Source organism: Rhinolophus sinicus, chromosome 8 (genome assembly GCF_057876585.1).
Source record: "Rhinolophus sinicus isolate RSI-liver-muscle chromosome 8, RSI-T2T, whole genome shotgun sequence".
NCBI lineage: Eukaryota > Metazoa > Chordata > Mammalia > Chiroptera > Rhinolophidae > Rhinolophus > Rhinolophus sinicus.
The window spans coordinates 20,888,732-20,907,801 of record NC_142508.1 but is presented as its reverse complement, the minus strand read 5'-3'; the positions used below and the strand labels follow the sequence as shown (position 1 = coordinate 20,907,801).

Here is a 19,070-nt window from a genome sequence, read left to right as displayed (position 1 = left end):
TGGTTGGTAGCACTTTTCTTCAGACCATCTCACTTCACTCACATTCCCAGATTGTCTCTTTTGTGGATGGCTGCAGAGGCTGCCGCTGGGACAATACTCAGGTCAGAAACCATGGGATACCTCCTTGAATGGCCTCTCCTTTATTTCTGGGATATTCTTGGTGTGAGCAAGGAGAGCCAGATATAGTGAGAAACTGGCATCCAGGGTCTTCACTTACTCCAGCAGTTATGCATGCTCACCTTTCCCAGTAGGTTTGAACCAACCCACCTGGACAGATTATGGCTTGAGCAGATTGGTCCTCAAGAGTCTTTCGGAAGACCAGTTAGTATTAGCAAGTGATACAGTTCAAACAAGATCCTAAGGAATTTCTCTTTCCCTAGTCTTAATTTGGCAGAATCAAGTAGGCTGATATATTTTCACTTCATAAGATTGTAGTTGTAAAAGTAGCTAAGATTTTCTTTGGGTCTGGTTATTCAGTCTTAAACCCATGAACTTTCCTTTAGCCATGTTTCTTTATCTTATGCCCAGGGCTGCTAGGAGAGTTTCTGTCCAAGGCATTGTAGAAATCATGATCTCTATTTAGTAGACTAGTGTCCCTTGGGGAAAATAAAATACCCAGCATAGTACTTTGAACATCAAAATTACTTTTAAAATAGTGAATGAATAAAAGGATACATGAATAGTAAAATAAGGTCCAAAGGATAAAAGTTATTCACAATCCATACTGGATTATCTATTTTTGTCCTAACTGCTCACAAACTACCTGCTTATGTTATGTATCAGTTGGGGGAAAAAAAGCAAGACATCATTTACCCATCCAAAGCCTTCTGATGCCTCTTTTGGTCTCTATCTTGCTCAAATGTTACCAGCAGTATTTCTGTGACCAGAAATGCATGTTTTTCAATCTCTAGGAAGTAGAGACTTAGACACTGTTTGCAATTCAACTAAACTGTGAACATACCCCTCTTTCCTCCTTCTACTTCTTTTTCTAGACCTTTGAAAAGTTCTCTCTTTATTTTTAGCACTTACTTGTTTGTTCATTCATTCATTCGTTTGTTCATTCATTCATTCATTCATGCAAGCTCAGTTAATTTGAGGGGCTGTAGCTTTCCTAACACTGTTATCACTAGTCTTTATGTTTATCCATATTATAGGGACCTTTGCCATCTTTTCTATATGCCCTTCTAATATCTGAGCTCATGAGAGAGATTGCCATGAACTGCAGTGATTTCATTCAGTGTATCCCCCTTTTCTTTCTCAGTGAAACCTACGTATGCATGGTTAGACATTTATGTCTCATAGCCCATCCCCTTCCTCTCATAGATATTCAGGCAGCTGAATCATTGCCATCTGTAAACTTTATGAAGTCTTATTTCTCCTATTTCCTGTCTGAAATATTCAGTTTTGATTTTTTAATTAAGATAGATCTATGATAACACAATTTATCTGCATGATATTTTATATGCAAAGGTAAAAATCCAGTAACAGTATTAATAGTAAATGTTACCTAATATATAAAAATGTGAGTCATATTTATTTTACAAATTATATTTAAATATATTGATTTCATATTAACATGTTTCCCCTTGATAATTTCAAAGTTTAATTGGGAAAAATCTTAGATAAAAAAAGTATCTTATTAGGATTGAAGAATAAGGATCTTAAATTTATTTTTTAAATAGGTATCTACTGTTAAATTTCTACAGTGGTATATACTAACTGTAGAGGTTATAATAGTTACATTTGTTCTCTGAATTCTTTATTACCAATTCACTTCTATGTAAAATAAACTCTATAAATATTCTCTGAAGTATCCTGAATGTCTTTTCTATTTTTTGCCTTCTATTTAATCTCTGCCTGACTTTAGCCTGACAACTTACTAGATATCTAATCATAGCCAAATGAAAGTTAAAAATTAACTCAGAACTTGTTTGCAACCTGCCTGGTACCAAGGCATTTGCAAATCTATAACTCACTCATTCAGCTCCTGAGAGCTGAGTTAATTATGGCAAATCACACTAATTAAATTATTCACTAGGCCTTTATTAAAAACAAATCTATTATGTTTTGAATGCACTGTGCATTCGCCTTAAGACTCCCAGCTTGTCTTTCCATGTATTGTGAAATTTCTATTCAGACATTTTGTTTAAGTGAGAACATTAAACATACGCTGAGGCAGGTGTCTCTTGCTGTTGTTTGGGTCCACAGGCCTCCAGTCACTTCACATTTACCGAATGCCCTCAGTGTGCAAATCCCATGGTCACACCCCACGTCCTCAGAGGTTACAAATAAAAACCTGCTGCAAGAAATGTTTAATAATTACAATACAGGGCATGAGAAAATATACACTTGGAAAATAAAGGAGAAACAGAGATGCGTTCTGACAGGATTATAGAAACTTCATTGATGGAGATGGAAGGTTTGAGCAGTCTTACAGGGCAGAAGGACTCTGACAGAAATGGCAAGGAGGGCATGTGAAACAGGAGACAGTTGGACATGACACAGAGGAAAGATTGTGCACAGCCTGTTCACAGAGCAAACAAGTCACGCTAAGGTAACAGGTGAAGTCCTGAGGTGCATGGAACCCCTGGTTCTCAGACACAGTGCTTGGTTCGCCTCTGGTTTGGCTTCTTGTTGAATTGCTGTAATCATTGAGCAGAGCAGCCATCACAGTCAAATTCGCCAGGCACAGGGGCAGCTGAGATGGCTCTGCTTTGGGCCACTTGAGCTACTCTATAGTGGGAAGACACGGCACGACGTCTCTCACTTCTGCATGGGAACAGGAGGACAGTGATTCTACATGTAAGCACCTGTGTGTGTGCGCGCGCGCGCGCGCACACACACACACACACACACACTTCGGGGAGGCCTCTAGCATAATGGTCGAGCCTCTCTGGTTTAAAATCCTCGCCCTGCCTTTCAATAGCTATCTGACCTTGAACAGTTTACTTAACCCCATAAGCCTTACTTCCTCCTTGCAAAATGGCCACGATAGCATCACACCTACTTTTCAGGGATGTTGTGAGGATTAAATGTGCATTACGCATGTAGAGGATCAGGACTGCATTATACAGCAATTTGTGCAATTTAGAACATTTTGACCTGCTCCAGGAGATACAACCCTTCCCAGGGCACTCATATCAGTGAGTAGCGATGAAGATGGATTTCAGTCCCACCCCCCCTCTTTACAGAAGCATCCTTATGCTGGGCACAGTATGCACAACTGTACACAGAAGCCCTGGAGAAAGGTCTTAGCATAATGCTTGGTTGTAATGAGAACTCAGTAAATATTGGCCATCATAATTATTAGGTGGCAAACCACTCCAAAACGCAGTGTGGAGGCTCAGGCAGAGACATCTGGTTAAATGTGCTATGAAATGAGACCCTTGTATTCAAATGTACACCTAAGTCTTAGAGAAGAGTTCAAAGTACAGGATTGGAAAACAGCCCAAGGGGCGTCCATTTCTGTGTGACTCTCCTCCCACTAGATGGTGCTGTCTTACCTGTGGGCACAGCTTCAGCTTGTTTGGGGGAGAACTGACCTCTATTTAGAAATGGCTTTTGTTTACTAATAACTCAATCAATAGCCAGGTGGCGTCTGTCTCCCACAGGCTTTCTTCAGCTCTCTGCAGGAGAGGAGGTGTCACTTCTCTCAGAGCATGTGTTGCGCTGTATCCTTAAACACTGCTCCAAGAAATGATTCTCACTACATAGCAGAGGTCAGTAAGCCACACTGGAGAAGCTCCATTCACTTCCTAACACTTTGAATTTAAAACCAGAATATCATCAATAATTAAATTACCAAATAACAGCATCACTTTACTATTTGACCACTTTTGGCATTAAGAGTGTGAGCTATTCTCCAGACACCTAGTCTCCATGCCAGAGGAAGAGGATCCAGCCCAACTCAAGTCCTAAGTCTATATTTTCATTATTTCTCTCGTTCTAAAAAAAAAAAAAAAAAAAAAAAAATGTGTGTGGTTCTAAAGAACTTGGGAGCTTTCCTACAGAGAAGGTAATTTTTTGAGAAGTCTTTTGATTAACTTGTATACGTCAAATTATTAGGATAACGTGCTACTCACGAAATTATGTAATACATTTCTTCACAAAATGAAAATTTTCTTGATATTTAAGTCCAGTTGTGAATATGCCATATACTTGTATGTTTGCATATTTTCTCCCTTTTCGTCACTCTTTGAGGAGAAAATATGAGACCTCAAGGGTATATTGAAAAAGATTGCTGCAAACCATTTTAAAAAATATAAATGAACTTTTTAGATGAAGCAAATGGATTGATTACCAGACTGTAAAGAGCTTTTTGACTGCCCCAGCCATGCATTCTGGGAAGTGATGGGGCCGAAACTGTGCCGTTGTCTCTCCAGGCCCATGTGTGAACAGACCACGTGCTGTTAATTTGGAATGAAGTCTACATCTCAATTTTACCGGTAAAACAGCAGCAAAATGAGGAGAGAGGAGAAACTGTTAGATGGAATCATGACATTTTCTTGCCTGTCATGTTCCCATGGCTTCCTCTTATCTCTCGCAGTGGTTCTCAGGCACAGAACACTTGAGGAACAGACTCATTCCACCGCCTTTGAAGGTTATGTCTTTGTAGAAGGAAGCCTGCGTGAGCAAGGAAGGTGGGGGTATGTTAAAATACTTAAAAGTAATCACTTACACTTAACTGGATGGCCCAGGGCTTCAGGACTGCATACCCAGACATACCAGGCGACATAAAAACACCTTAACAAAGCCTCATAACTCGACTTGACTGTAATACTTTTGCTTTTACAGCACATGTGAAGGAAAATTTGCCTCATTTATGTAGAAATTATATAAGATCCTCACATCAAGCTACAACTGAGCCAAATATTTAGCAGAAGTATCATTTTGGAAATCCAGTGTATTTGTCCCAGTACTCACACTACTTACTAGAGACAAATCTAAGTCCAGCAGAAATAATAAGATTTTTCTAGCTTCCTAAAAGAATTACTAAGCTTACCTTTTATATTGAAACTGTTTTAACGTGCACTAAATGGAGTGTCCAATTTGAAATGTAAAATACAAAGATCTGAACGCAAGAGGGGCAAGAGCAGGATGTTTCCGTGGTAGGAAAGTTGGATTTACATTGAAAATTTTGAATTTAGCATGGTAAGTTTTCTTCATCAAATTTATATAATTTTTCTGTAACAGTTAATGTTAAAATGCGCTTTTTTAAAAATCAAATATTGATTGATGGAATATCACGCATTAGCAACTTCAAAAAATTGAAACATAAGAGGCACACATGAAAAGATCAATTTTTTTCAGAAAGAACAGACTACAATACTGAATTTTAAATAATTCAGATTTTACTCTGGTTACCAATATATAGTTCTCTCATACTATCTTGATTGTGATTATGTTTAGTTTACATTAAATAAGGTATTAAAAATAGCTAAAGTCTCCTTGCCTTAGCACTATCAATTTAAAATATGTAAGAGGTCAGAATTATAAAAGACTGGAAGACAAGGGCTCTCAAAGTACTCTGATTATCCATTAATGTAAAACCATTTTCGCTTTTTAAAACTCAAGAGTGTGTGCATGTGTGTTTGTGTGTGTGTTTCTTCTATGATTCTCTCCTCCACAGCCTACTTGCATCTTACCGAATTCTGGCCTCTTTTCTACTTATTTGTTCTGTACACAATGGTGAGCTTCTTAAAGATGACAGCTGCCTTTCCCGCCCATCTCGGCACACACACCCCAAAATGGTCTAGCATCACGTTCTGCACACACTAAAATGTCTGCATGCACAAAATAGGTAACCAAATGGAATAGTTAATTCTGTGTCCATTTTATGTCCTGACAGTATGATACCATTAGTAAGTCTTGTGTCTGTATAATGATTACTGTTTTTTCAATGAACTTCCACAGTTATGCTTATATTATACTCAGAACAATGGAAAATAAAGAGAGCAGTATTGTTACAGAGGCAGAAACCGAGGCACAGATATGTAAATGATTTGCCTTAATTCACAAAGATGTAGACAGATCTGAGACTAACAAATTCCCCACCTTCTTTTAATCCAGGATCCTTTCTCTTAGATGCACTTGAAATGTCTCTCATCGTAGTGAAAATTTATAGCTGTGTTCTAAAAAAAGAAAGAAAAAGAAACATCAGCCTTTCTTAAAATTTACTATGACTCAGTTCTAATCGAGTTAACCTTTAGTTAAATTAAATAGGAAGCAACTGCTAACCCATGTGAACAAGTCACCAGTGTTTAGCAAGATATTTAGCACCTATTAATTTTGTGCTTTCTACGTGGCAGGCACTTGAGCAGACACTGGTGGTAAAGTGGTACATGTAGCTGAGTGCCAATCCAGAGTACGCCCAGCATTTTGCTCATCACCGGTTTAATGGGCTCTCTACAGTGCTGCCTGAGTATGAAGTACCTTCTTGTCAGTTTGCTTTGTGCTGCTGCATGGAAACAAATGTCCAGAGTGGCAGCACTGCAGGTCCTTCCAGGGGGCTATGACATCAGAACTCCTGATGGAATGTGCAGCTAATATATTTGACTCACAGTTTCAGTTGTTTGGTTTTTCAGTCTGAAAAAACAACAGTGGAAAGCATAGCCAAAGCAAATAATGATCAGAGTACTGGGAAGCATACTAGAAATAAAGTTTGTTCTTTTTTAATTTATTGGGGTGACAATTGTTAGTAAAATTACATAGATTTCAGGTGTAGAATTCTGTATTACATCATCTATAAATCCCACTGTGTGTTCACCACTCAGAGTCAGTTCTCCTTCCATCACCATATATTTGATACCCCTTACCCTCATCTTCCACCCCCTAGCCCCCTTACCCTCTGGTAACCACTAAACTATTGTCTGTGTCTGAGTTTTTGTTTCTCATTTGTTTGTCTTGTTCTCTTGTTGTTTTTGGTTTATATACCACATGTCAGTGAAATCATATGGTTCTCTGCTTTTTCTGCCTGACTTATTTCGCTCAGCATTACATTCTCAAGATCCATCCATGTTGTCACAAATGTTCCTATATCATCTTTTCTTACTGCCGAATAGTATTCCATTGTGTATATATACCACAACTTCTTTATCCATTCATCTATCAAAGGACATTTTGGTTGTTTCCATGTCTTGGCCACCGTAAACAAAGCTGCAATGAACATTGGAGTACACGTGTCTTTATGTATAAATGTTTTCAGATGTTTTGGGTAGATACCCAGGAGAGGGATTGCTGGGTCATATGGTAATTTTATTCGTAATTTTTTGAGGAACCTCCACACTGCCTTCCATAACGGCTGCACCAGTCTGCATTCCCACCAACAGTGTATGAGGGTTCCTTTTTCTCCACAGCCTCTCCAACACTTGTTACTATTTGTCTTGTTGATGATAGCCATTCTGACTGGGGTGAGGTGATATCTCATTGTGGTTTTCATTTGCATTTCTTTGATGATTAGTGATGTTGAGCATTTTTCATATGTCTATTTGCCATTTGTATGTCCTCTTTGGAGCAATGTCTCTCCAGGTCCTCTGCCCATTTTTCAATTGGGTTGTTTTTTTGTTGTTGTTGTTGTTGAGTTGCATGAGTTCCTTGTATAGTTTGGATATTAGCCCCTTATCGGAGGCACTATTTGCAAAAATCTTCTCCCATTCAGTTGGTTGTCTCTTTATTTTGTCGATGGTTTCTTTTGCTGTGCAGAAGCTTTTAAGTTTCATATAGTCCCATTCGTTTATTTCAGCTTTTACTTCCATTGCCTTTGGAGTCAAATTCATAAAATGCTCTTTGAACCCAAGGTCCATAAGTTTAGTACCTCTGTTTTCTTCTATGCAGTTTATTGTGTCAGGTCTTATGCTTAAGTCTTTGATCCATATTGAATTAATTTTGGTACATGGTGACAAATAGCAGTCTAGTTTCATTCTTTTGCACATGGTTATCCAATTCTCCCAGCACCATTTATTGAAGAGAGTGTCTTTCCTCCATTGTATGTTTTTAGCTTCTTTGTCAAAAATTATCTGTCCATATTCATGTGGTTTTATTTCTGGGTTCTCAATTCTATTCCATTGGTCTATGTGTCTGTTTTTCTGCCAATACCATGCTGTTTTGATTATTGTAGCCCTGCAGTACAAGCTAAAGTCAGGGAGTGTGATACCTCCAGTATTGTTCTTTTTTCTTAAGATTGCTTTGGCTATTCGGGGTCTTTTGTGGTTCCAAACAAATCTGATGATTTTTTGTTCTACTTCTTTAAAAACTGCCATTGGGATTTTGATGGGGATTGCATTAAATCTGTATATTGCTTTGGGTAATGTGGCGGGCCAGCCGCCACAAGTCGATCAGTACCTAAATGGGGGAGTGGGAATGGATAAAAGACACTCACACAAATGCTAATGCTGCAGGTCTTCAGTGATGCTGAAGCCCCGAGTTTATTCTTCTTCACCAATATATGCAGTTTGAGTAGTGCAACTTAACAAAGAAAATATGCATTACCTTAGCAAATGTAAATTTTTAACTTTTACATAGAGGATACAAAATCACTGAAACTCCCAAAAGTAATTATCCTATCAATTACCCTGATAGCCATCAGTCTTCTGTGTCCGGGAACTGGCCTCTCCCACCACATTCCTCAGTAGCTTGTAAGCACCCTCCAGGTGTAGGCAGAGACAATGCCTTAGGGGTAGAAACAGGTTAAGCATAAACCGAGCCATTCTATAAGGCTCAGAGTTACCTGTAACCATGGCTCCCCACAGGGTAATATGGCCATTTTAACTATATTGATTCTTCCAATCCATGAGCACGGAATGTCTTTCTATTTCGTTGTGTCTTCTTCAATTTCTTTCAAAAATGTCTTATAGTTTTCAGCATATAGGTCTTTCACATCCTTGGTAAGTTTATTCCTAGGTATTTTATTCTTTTTGCTGCAATTGCAAAAGGAATTGTTTTTTGTGTTTCTTTTTCTGAGATTTCATTGTTAGTATATAGGAAAGCAATGGACTTTTGTACGTTGATTTTGTAGCCAGCAACTTTACTGTATTCGTTGATTGTTTCTGATAGCTTTTTGGTGGAATCTTTAGGGTTTTCTATATATAGCATCATGTCTTCTGCAAAGAGTGATAATTTAACTTCTTCATTCCCAATTTAGATGCATTTCATTTCTTTCTCTTGCCTGATTGCTCTGGCAAGGACTTCCAACACTATGTTGAAAAGCAGAGGTGATAGGGGACATCCCTGTCGTGTTCCTGAACGTAGAGCAAAGGGCTTCAGTTTTTCACCATTAATTATGAGATTAGCAGAGGGCTTGTCATATATGGCCTTTATTATGTTAAGGTGTTTTCCTTCTATACCGATTTTATTAAGTGTTTTAATCATAAATGGATGTTGTATCTTGTCAAATGCTTTTTCTGCATCAATTGATATGATCATATGATTTTTGTCCTTTATTTTGTTTATGTGATGTATCACATTGATGGATTTGCAGATGTTGAACCATCCTTGTGCCCCAGCGATGAACCCCACTTGGTCGTGATGAATAATCTTTTTAATGCATTGTTGAATTCGATTTGCTAGAATTTTGTTTAGGATTTTTGCATCTGTATTCATCAGAGATATTGGTGTGTAGTTTTCTTTTTTTGTGTTGTCCTTACCAGGTTTTGGTATCAGGGTAATGTTGGCCTCATAAAATGAGTTAGGGAGTACTGTCTCTTCTTCAATGTTTTGGAAGAGTTTGAGCAGGATTGGTATTAGATCCTCTTTGAAGGTTTGGTAGAATTCACTAGTGAATCCATCTGGTCCCGGACTTTTGCTTTTGGGAAGGTTTTGGATGACTGATTCAATTTTGTTACTGGTGATCGGTCTGTTTAAATTTTCGAGTTCTTCATGGTTCAGCCTTGGAAGGCTATATGTTTCTAAGAACTTGTCCATTTCTTCTAGGTTATTGAATTTGGTGACATATAGTCCTTTATAGTATTCTTGGATGATCCTTTGTATTTCTGTGGTGTCCGTGATAACTTCCCTTTTTTCATTTCTTATTTTGTTAATATGCGTCTTCTCTCTTTTTAGCTTAGTGAGTCTAGCCAAGGGTTTGTCAATTTTGTTAATCTTTTCAAAGAACCAGCTCTTTGTCACATTAATTTTTTTCTATTGTCTTTTTGTTCTCTATTTCATTTAGTTCTGCTCTAATTTTTGTTATTTCCTTTCTTCTGCTGACCTTGCATTTCACTTGTTCTTTTTCTAGTTCTTTAAGGTATAACATGAGGTTATTTGTTTCGGATTTTTCTTGTTTCTTGAGATAGGCCTGTAATGATATAAATTTCCCTCTTAAAACTACTTACGCTGCATCCCAAAAATTTTGGTAGGATGTATTTTCATTGTCATTTGTTTCTATGTCTCTTTTGCTCTCTCCTCTAATTTCTTCTTTGACCCAGTCATTCTTTAAAAGTATGTTGTTTAATCTCCATGTATTTGTGTTTTTTCCTGCTTTCTTTTTGCAGTTGATATCCAATTTCAAACCCTTGTGATCAGAGAATATGCTTGGCATGATTTTAATCTTCTTAAATTTGCTGAGGCTGATTTTATGTCCCAATATATGGTCTATCTTTGAGAATGTTCCATGTACACTAGAAAATAATGTATAGTCTGATGTTTTAGGATGAAGTGCTCTATAAATGTCAATTATGTCCATCTCATCTAATGTGTCATTTAGGGCTGCTATTTCATTATTTATTTTCTGTTTGGATGATCTATCCACAGCTGTCAATGATGTATTTAAGTCCCCTAGTATAATTGTGTTTTGGTCAATTTCTCCCTTTAGTTCTGTTAGTAGCTGCTTGGTATATCTCAGTGCTCCCTGATTGGGGGCATAAACATTGATAACTGTTATGTCTTCTTGTTGTATAGTCCCCTTTACCATTATGAAATGTCCATCTTTGTCTCTTGTTATCTTTTTCACCCTGAAGTCTGTTTCATCTGATATCATTATGGCTACACCTGATTTTCTCTGGGTACCGTTTGCTTGGGGAGGCAATTTCCACCCTTTCACTTTGAGTCTATGCTTGTCCTTGTAGCTGAAATGTGTCTCTTGGAGACAGCATATGGTTGGGTTTAGTTTTTTGATCCAATCTGCTACTCTGTGCCTTTTTATTGGTGAGTTCAGTTCATTTACATTTAGGGTGATTATCGATATGTGAGGATTTCCTGTCATTCTATCTTTCGTTTTCTGGTAAGGCTGTGTCTCCATTGTTTCTTTGCCTTTTTGTTGTTGTCTATTATTTCTGTGTGGTGGTATTCTATGATGTTTCCCTCTGTTTCTTCTTTTATTACAGTATATATTTCAGTTCTGGATTTTTCTTTTTTTTTTTTTTTTGAGTGGTTACCCTTAAGTTTATGTAAAAGAAAGTTTGATATTTAGAGTATTCCATTTTCTTCAGCACACTTACTTTCTCCCATATTCCAGTTCTGGCCTTTACTCTCCCCCTTTTTATGTTTTGGTTGCCACAAATTGTCCCTGTTCATGGTGGTCGAATAGCCTCCTTTAGTATTTCTTGTAGTGCAGGTCGTGTATTAGAAAATTCCCTCAGCTTCTGTATGTCTGGAAAGGTCTTTATTCCTCCTTCATATCTAAAGGATATTTTTGCTGGATATGTTATTCTTGGCTCATAATTTCTCTCTTTCAATAGTTTGAATATTTGGTTCCACTCCCTCCTGGCTTGTAGAGTTTCTGCTGAAAAATCTGATGATAATCTAATGGGCTTTCCTTTGTAAGTTGCCGTCTTCTTTTCTCTGGCTGCCTTGAGGATTCTTTCTTTGTCGTTGATTTTAGACAGCTTCAATACAATATGCCTTGGAGAAGGCCTGTTGGGATTGAGGTAATTAGGTGTTCTATTTGCTTCTTGGATTCGAGGATCCAGTTCTGGCCACAGGTGTGGGAAGTTCTCAACAATTTGTTTGAATATATTATCTGTTCCCTTCTCTCTTTCTTCTCCTTCTGGTATGCCCATTATTCTTATATTGCTCTTTCTGATGGAGTCAGAAAGTTCTTGTAGAGTTCTTTCATTTCTTTTAAGTCTCAAGTCTCTTTCTTTTTCCATCTGTGTCATTTCCAGGTTTCTATCTTCGATGTCACTGCTTCTTTTCTCCATCTGGTCAACCCTACTACCTAAGCTGGCTGTTTCATTTTTAATTTCTTCTATTGAGTTCTTAATCTCCAGAAATTCTACTTGGTTCTTTTTTAAATTTTCAATCTCTTTCGTAAAATGCTCATGTTGTTCTTTGATTGTGTTTCTGAGTTCATTAAACTGCCTTTCTGTGTTTTCTTGCATCTCGTTGAGTTTTTTCAGAACTGCAATCTTGAATTCTCTGTTATTTAAGTCACATATTTCCATATCTTTAAGTTCCTTTTCTGGAGACTTTTCACTTTCTTTCTGAGCTGTCTTGTTGCCTTGGTTATTCATGGCAATTACTGATTTATTATTTCTCTTCCTAGACATCTACAGGAGTGGTTTCTGCAACAGGTTGATAGGAAGAGGTCTTTCTTTTGTTTTCCAGTACTTGTTGGTAGAATGTTTTATTTTCTCTCTGACTGCAGCCTTTTTTTTCTCTCTCACACGGTAGTGCTATGTTTTCTTTGCACTATTCCAGCTTCTCACACATGGGGGGATTCTCTGGGAGACGGGCTTCTCCTCAGTTAATAGTTTGCCTGGGTCACAGGGCGCAGTATCCGTGTGGGTATGTGGAGAGCTTTTGAAGTTCCAAAGCTCTATCTGCACCAGATTCAGAGCCCGTATGTTTCAGCAGTTCTGTTTACTCCTACAGGGATCTGCCTAGATTGGGGGTGACAAGGGCAGGGTGGGTGGTGAGAGATGGCCCAGAGCAATGGTGGCGATCACCACCACAGCCAGTCCTGCTTCCACAGCTCCCTCCCCTTTGCCAGAACTAGTTGGGCTGTGAATCTGTCTGCGGATCACAGTTCTCAGAACTGCAATAGTCTGTTCTTTTGATCTGACACTGCTACTGCCCCGCTTCTACCACTGGGCAGGTGGGGGCGGGGTGAGCTCTGGGAGGGTAGGGAGGGGACGGCTAGTCTCAGTGCATTCGGCTTCTGTTCTCTGCTCAGCAGTGAGGGCTTAAACCACCGTTTTCAGCCTTCTTCCCTCAGTCTTTGATTGGAGGTCTCTGCCATGGGCATTGGGTTCAGCCATGTTATATGCTGTCCCCTCAGCCCTGTGGGTGATAAACGGAACCCTAGCAGTTCGAGCTCTTCCCTCTCCCACAGTTCCAGGATGCAACAAGCTCAGAGCACTGAACTAGGTCTGCCTCCTGTGCCCGCGTGCCCCATCTCTGCACTTCACCCTTCCCCCCTCCCCCCTCCCCTGCTCACACTATTTGCCCACCTTTAGGTTATTTCTGTAGTGTGCCTCTTAGTCTTGCCTGTCTGTTGCACAGAGTCCTTTGTGGAGTTATAGATGTTCAATTTGTTGTAAATTCCAGGGGAGATTTCAAGAGGCTCACCTCATGCCGCTGTTTTTATGACATCACTCCCCGCCCCAAACCACATTTTAAAGTGTTGGGTATAGATTTTCCCATAAATTATATTATGCTCTAAACCTTCATATGAATTTTTAATATTGTAAGTTTAAAAAAAGCATTGTATAAAAATTAAACCATTTCACAATGCTGGTTGCTTTTTATAAGAATTCTTTAATGAAAAATTCCAAAGTATTAAATGCTCACAGTGTTCTAATGTTTTACCTGGACTATTTCAAGACACAGTTAATAGTGGTATAAACACAAAGTGTTTTTCAAGGTTTGCTCCAAGGATCACGGAAGTACAACCTCTTTTATTACAAAGATGAGTTAGGTCCTCTGATTAAGGCTTTCCAAATTTTGAAATAAGACTGGTAAATTCACTACAGTCCATGTGTTTATTCATTAACACCAAGTAAAAAGAATGGATCAGAGAGATAATGAAAGCCTACAGTGCTCCTCGAAACCAAGGGTGTAGAGTGTTTCACGGAAAAGGAAGGGATCAACGGTAGCAGATCCAACAGAGGGCATGAAAAATAAGAAATGAAAATTGTCAGTCAACCTTAGACACTACGAGGTCACCGAGACCCTTAAGAAGAGTTGTTTTAGTAGAGTGGTAGGGACAGAAGCCAGATGGCTTTGTGAACGCTGACAGTGGAGTGGCGCGAGTTAATCCAAGGATTACCAGGTCAGAACAAGTTTAAGGCAGGTTATTTTCATTAGAAAATCAGTAAGACACTAAACTTTGTTGGTTTTTTTAACTAGAAACCAAACAATCCTCCCAGTTAAAGTCGTGATTTTTTGCTTGCTTCATTTTACATCTGCTGCTCACTTTTTTTATACTATATATTTTCCGTAACTTGACCTCAAGATTCTTGATCAGATTAGATGTCACTGAATGTCATATCCCCATCTGTTTATCGGATTGGTAGCTACTAAACACCAATTAAATGAAAGACAGTAATTTCGTATAACAAGAAGATTATATTTAATGAGATTTGACATAAGTCTAAAAGATAAAGAGAAACGGTGTGTGTTAAAATTCATGAAAATTGCCTTTGGATCTGCAGTTTTAGGCACTCACAGATTTGTCTCTTGAACAGCTAATTTAAAAATTTTTTTAATTGTATTTGAGTGGTTTTTCTTTGTTCCTTCAGCAGGAACCCTCCTTGCAGCTGGGTTGGCAGATCATTTGTTTTCATGAGATCTCTTTGAACCAATCAAGACACGGATAATCTTATTATACCACTGTGGGCTTGTGTTTCTTTTGAAGAGAGTCTAGAGAAGTCATGGGTAATACTTTCCTGTGTGCCAGGAACCACTTATGTTTCAGTTGTACAAGGTCAGATCTTAATTTAACCACCAACTGGGTACTTAATTTTAGATACACAGACGAGCACATTGGCTCCAAGGTACTTCCTCTGGTTTAGGAAGGCAAGGCCCTGGATAAGAATGACAAGATGATCATTCCAAAAGGTGAGATTATGAAATATTTGATCTGTACCTCACCAACTAGCTTATTAAGTCATTTAGGATTGGGAATATTTTAAACAAATTGAAATACGTATTGTGGTAGTTTCTCATTACTCTCTTTCCAGTTGATCATCTGTGGGTTTGCCTGCATAGGGCCTTTCTAATTACAGAATAAAACCAGGGTTGTTTTGTTTGTTTGTAGAATACTAACTCAACTGTATGGTTAGTAAGCATAATAAAAAATAGTATCGTGAGAAAAACAGATCAACAATAAATATCTTATAGGAAATGTCAATACATACACTATGGAATCCCAGAAGGGTCTTACCTTGCCCTGGTTTGTGAGAGAAATAAAAATTAAATGATTCGTGTCAATAATTAAAATAAACTTCTATTAAGGCCTTTTTATCACGGATAGCAAAAGATGGATGCTTTATATTCAGAGAAAAAAATTCCTTTAAATTCCTTTAAATCAGATAAAAAGAACTCAATAGAACTGGAAATTTGCTTCTGCAAATTAAATCATAGACTCTTAAAGTTGGAAAGTCCTTAGAATTTATCTGATACCGTCACCCATCTAGTTCTTAAATGAAAAGATAACTTCTAAGGAACCTATTAGGTTGGTGCAAAAGTAATTGTGGTTTAAAAGATTAAAAATAGTTGCAGAAATCGCAATTACCTTTGCACCAACCTATATCTAAAATGATACTGTATCTAAAACAAAATGATATGGACAAGGACATCCTAACACTGCTTTGTACTGAGAACATTATATTATTGACATAAAATATAACTTTAGACCTCTGTTGTTTTTATAGGAATACCTTGTTTTCAAATGAAAATTTACCTAAAATATTTATATTCCCACTGGAGTTGTTTGATAGGTTTGCTGGTCGTTTGCATAAACTCTTTTAGGAAACTTTTTCTGAGGCTTATGAATATTAGGATTAGAACATGTAGCCCTCTTTTCATTAATTCCCTGAGAGTAGCTGTGTCATTAGTTAGAGTACATGCCACAGCGGTTAAGGCCATGTGGTTCTAATGTCAAATGACTGGATTTATATCCACACCTGCACCCCTCACTACGTGTATGTACTTGAGCAAATTACCTAAAAATTACCTCAGAGCTCTGGGCCTCAGTTTCCTCATCTGGAAAATGGGGGAAAGTGTGTTGTAGAAATTAAATAACATAATCTATTTAACGAACTTTTCATAATGCATGTCACAGGTAAGCACTCAATAGATGTTACTTATAATAATTATTAAAATTCAATAAAACAAATATTTATTGAGGACCTACCTGCAGGGTATCCTGGAAGGGAGGTTCTGGGGAAAGGTCTAGAATGTGTTATTTAAAGGCAGCAAACTCCCTGAGGGCATGGATCCGATTGTCTTGTGTCTCTTCTGTGACTGGAACGCAGGAGACACTGGGCACCTATCTTGAATGAGTGAATAGGACCTTCTGAAACTCCTTAGGAAAAAAATAAAAATCCCTGAGAACTAGTGGATCAACTCTCCTTTGTCTTTTTGATTTAAGTAGAAAAGGGGAATGTACTCTGCGTCTGTATTTCAACAAGGTATTTCACAGAATCTCTCGATGATGGTCTTGTGATCAAAGAGGAGACATTAATACTAGATATTGGTGTCTTTGGGAGAATTTGTAGCTGGATAAACATGTTTTCTTGAAGGGTGCTAAATCATAGATCAATATCAACCTGAAGGCCTCTGTCCTGTGCCAATTTCTGTTCAACATTTATCATTATTAATGGAGCAGATGGATATATAGAAGACATGCAGATAGACCCGGAAATAGAACAATACTTGGAGGGATAGGAAAGGCACTAGGCTTTTCTTTTTTTTTTTAAACCAGCGAGCCTACCTAATTGTCTTTAATTCTTAAGTCTGGTGATTCTACAGAAAAGGGAAGAGAAGGAAATAATGAATGTGTCAGAGGGTGAATGTTCAAGGGTGAGGAATAGAGCTAGAACTGTCAAACAATCTTTAAAATTCTACTTCCCCATTCCAGAGGAGTTCAATCACGGAATAAGAACAGGTAATGTTTACTTACTACTTGCAATACGTCAGGCACAGTTAATGAGGCAGCTAATCCAGGAGGGCAGGATTTGAATGAAAGTTCAACTACAATGGCCTGCATAGGATTTCAAAGTAAGATGTGAAGAAATGCAATGGCTCGTTATCATCTGAGTAAGTTTCAAATGGAAAAAGACTTGAGTTGAGCAACAGACAGGAACTTTTGACATGTCAAACAGAATACACCAGGCCCAGGAACAAGTAGTTTTAGAGAGAGGATATATGTATGTATATATACAGAGGGTGCCAAAAAAATGTATACACATTTTAAGAAAGGAAAAAATTGTATTAAAATTGTAATACTCAATAGATACTGACAACAAAAGATGAACACAAGTCATGTTTGACTTCTGCAATTATAAAAGGTGCTCAAAGTGGTTACCATCAGTGTAATTTTAATACAGTTTTTTCCTTTCTTAAAATGTGTTTACATTTTTTTTGGCTTGTTCTCTCTCTATAAATGTGTGTGTGTGTGTGTGTGTGTGTGTGTGTGTGTGTGTGTGTGTGTGCACGTGTGTATGTCTTTTTATTAAGGTCTAGAGATATTTAATTTTTATTGTTATTGTTATTGCAGCTAATTAATGTAGTCAAAACATTTTTTACTCACCCTACAACTCAGTTGTGTAAACCAAATGCAGCCATTTTACTGTCTGTAATTGGCGTCACCTTCCTCAGCAGCTACCATTCACTAATTAGTAGAAAATAAACTGTCTTGTGTAGACCGACACAAAAACTTAGATAATGAAGCCATGGCTTGGATAACTTGGGTAATGGATCCGTCAGATTTCTGCTCTTCCCCAAGCCAAGAAACTCTCTCCGCCAGGTTTCACCTGTTTGACCATAAATTTCAGCAATTTCTTCTCTTCTCAAAGTCACCAAGGTCCCCGGCTTGCCGGGAAGTGACCTGTCTCACCCCCCGTAAGGCTCAGCCTGGGAGTCAGAGGCCTGGCCAGTTTTCTGGAAGGCTTTGTATGTGTTGGTTCCATGAGGTCATTCTTAGCACCTTCAAAGTGGCTCGTCATGTGTGATTGAACATACATCACCTTCTATCCATGGCATGAAATATTGTTCAAGGACATGAACTTTAATAATTGTATAGTTTTTCATTGCTTGGGTGTACAATAATGTCTTATACAAATTCCCTCTTGTTGGACGCTTTATATTGTTTTTAATATTTTGGCAGTTTAAATATGACTAAGATGAACATTTTCACGTACAAATCATTTTCCATACATCTGATTATTTTTATAAGATAGATTCCTAGATTTAGAATTACAGGCAAAGGGGAAGGCTTTTTAAAAATCATATCATCGTACTAGTTTGTGATAAGGGTACATTTACTAATAAGTTGCCTTTTCATGGGCCATGCTTGCTCTAGTCTTTTCTATTCTGCGTTTATATTACCCTAGAAATCCACATACTTGTGAACCTAAAGCTCCTTCCCATTCTGTGTGTCATTTTCAATAGCTAGCATGCATCTTCCTATAGCTCTGTCATAATTGAATTTGATTTGGAAATCAGTAATAGAGAATAAAAAATGTCTAATTTTGTAACATAAAACTAGAGATAAGCAAAACTAGTATGACAGGTTTTATCTCTAGTGTACTCGTATTTACTTAGAAATTAAGCCTCAGTTAGTACAGTCCCAATTGGAAGTGAACTTGGCAAAAACATATGTGTGAGTACAAGGTTATTCTAATCTTTTGCTAATTTTTAAGAGTAGTGTATAGTTGATCATCCATTTAGTCATTCATTCAGGGAATACTTAGTGAATTCTTATCATATACCAGATATCATAATATTTAGTGTCTAGAGATCAATATGTCCATTTTGTCTTTTTATATATTTTCTAAAGAGGTGAGTTTTGTTTCTGTAAGGCAACATATAAGTAGCATTCATTTTCTGAACTAAGATTGTGTGTGTGTGTGTGTGTGTGTGTGTGTGTGTGTGTGTTTTAAATGTATCAACCGAACAACTTATACTGTTAA

At 37.7% G+C, this 19,070-nt stretch overlaps 1 protein-coding gene across 3 annotated transcripts in view; it reads left to right on the top strand.

Moving 5' to 3' along the window:
• The window catches only part of ASB15 (ankyrin repeat and SOCS box containing 15), a 47,902-nt gene that overhangs the window by 3,154 nt on the left and 25,678 nt on the right, over positions 1-19,070 (top strand). For 2 of the 3 annotated variants that reach the window (XM_074315653.2, XM_019750030.3), the window contains exon 1: positions 14,868-14,994. The exons of the other annotated variant lie outside the window; for it this stretch is intronic. The gene's annotated coding sequence lies outside the window, so the exon portion shown is untranslated. Of the gene's footprint in view, positions 1-14,867; positions 14,995-19,070 lie in introns of those variants that run through there. 3 annotated transcript variants of the gene reach the window in all.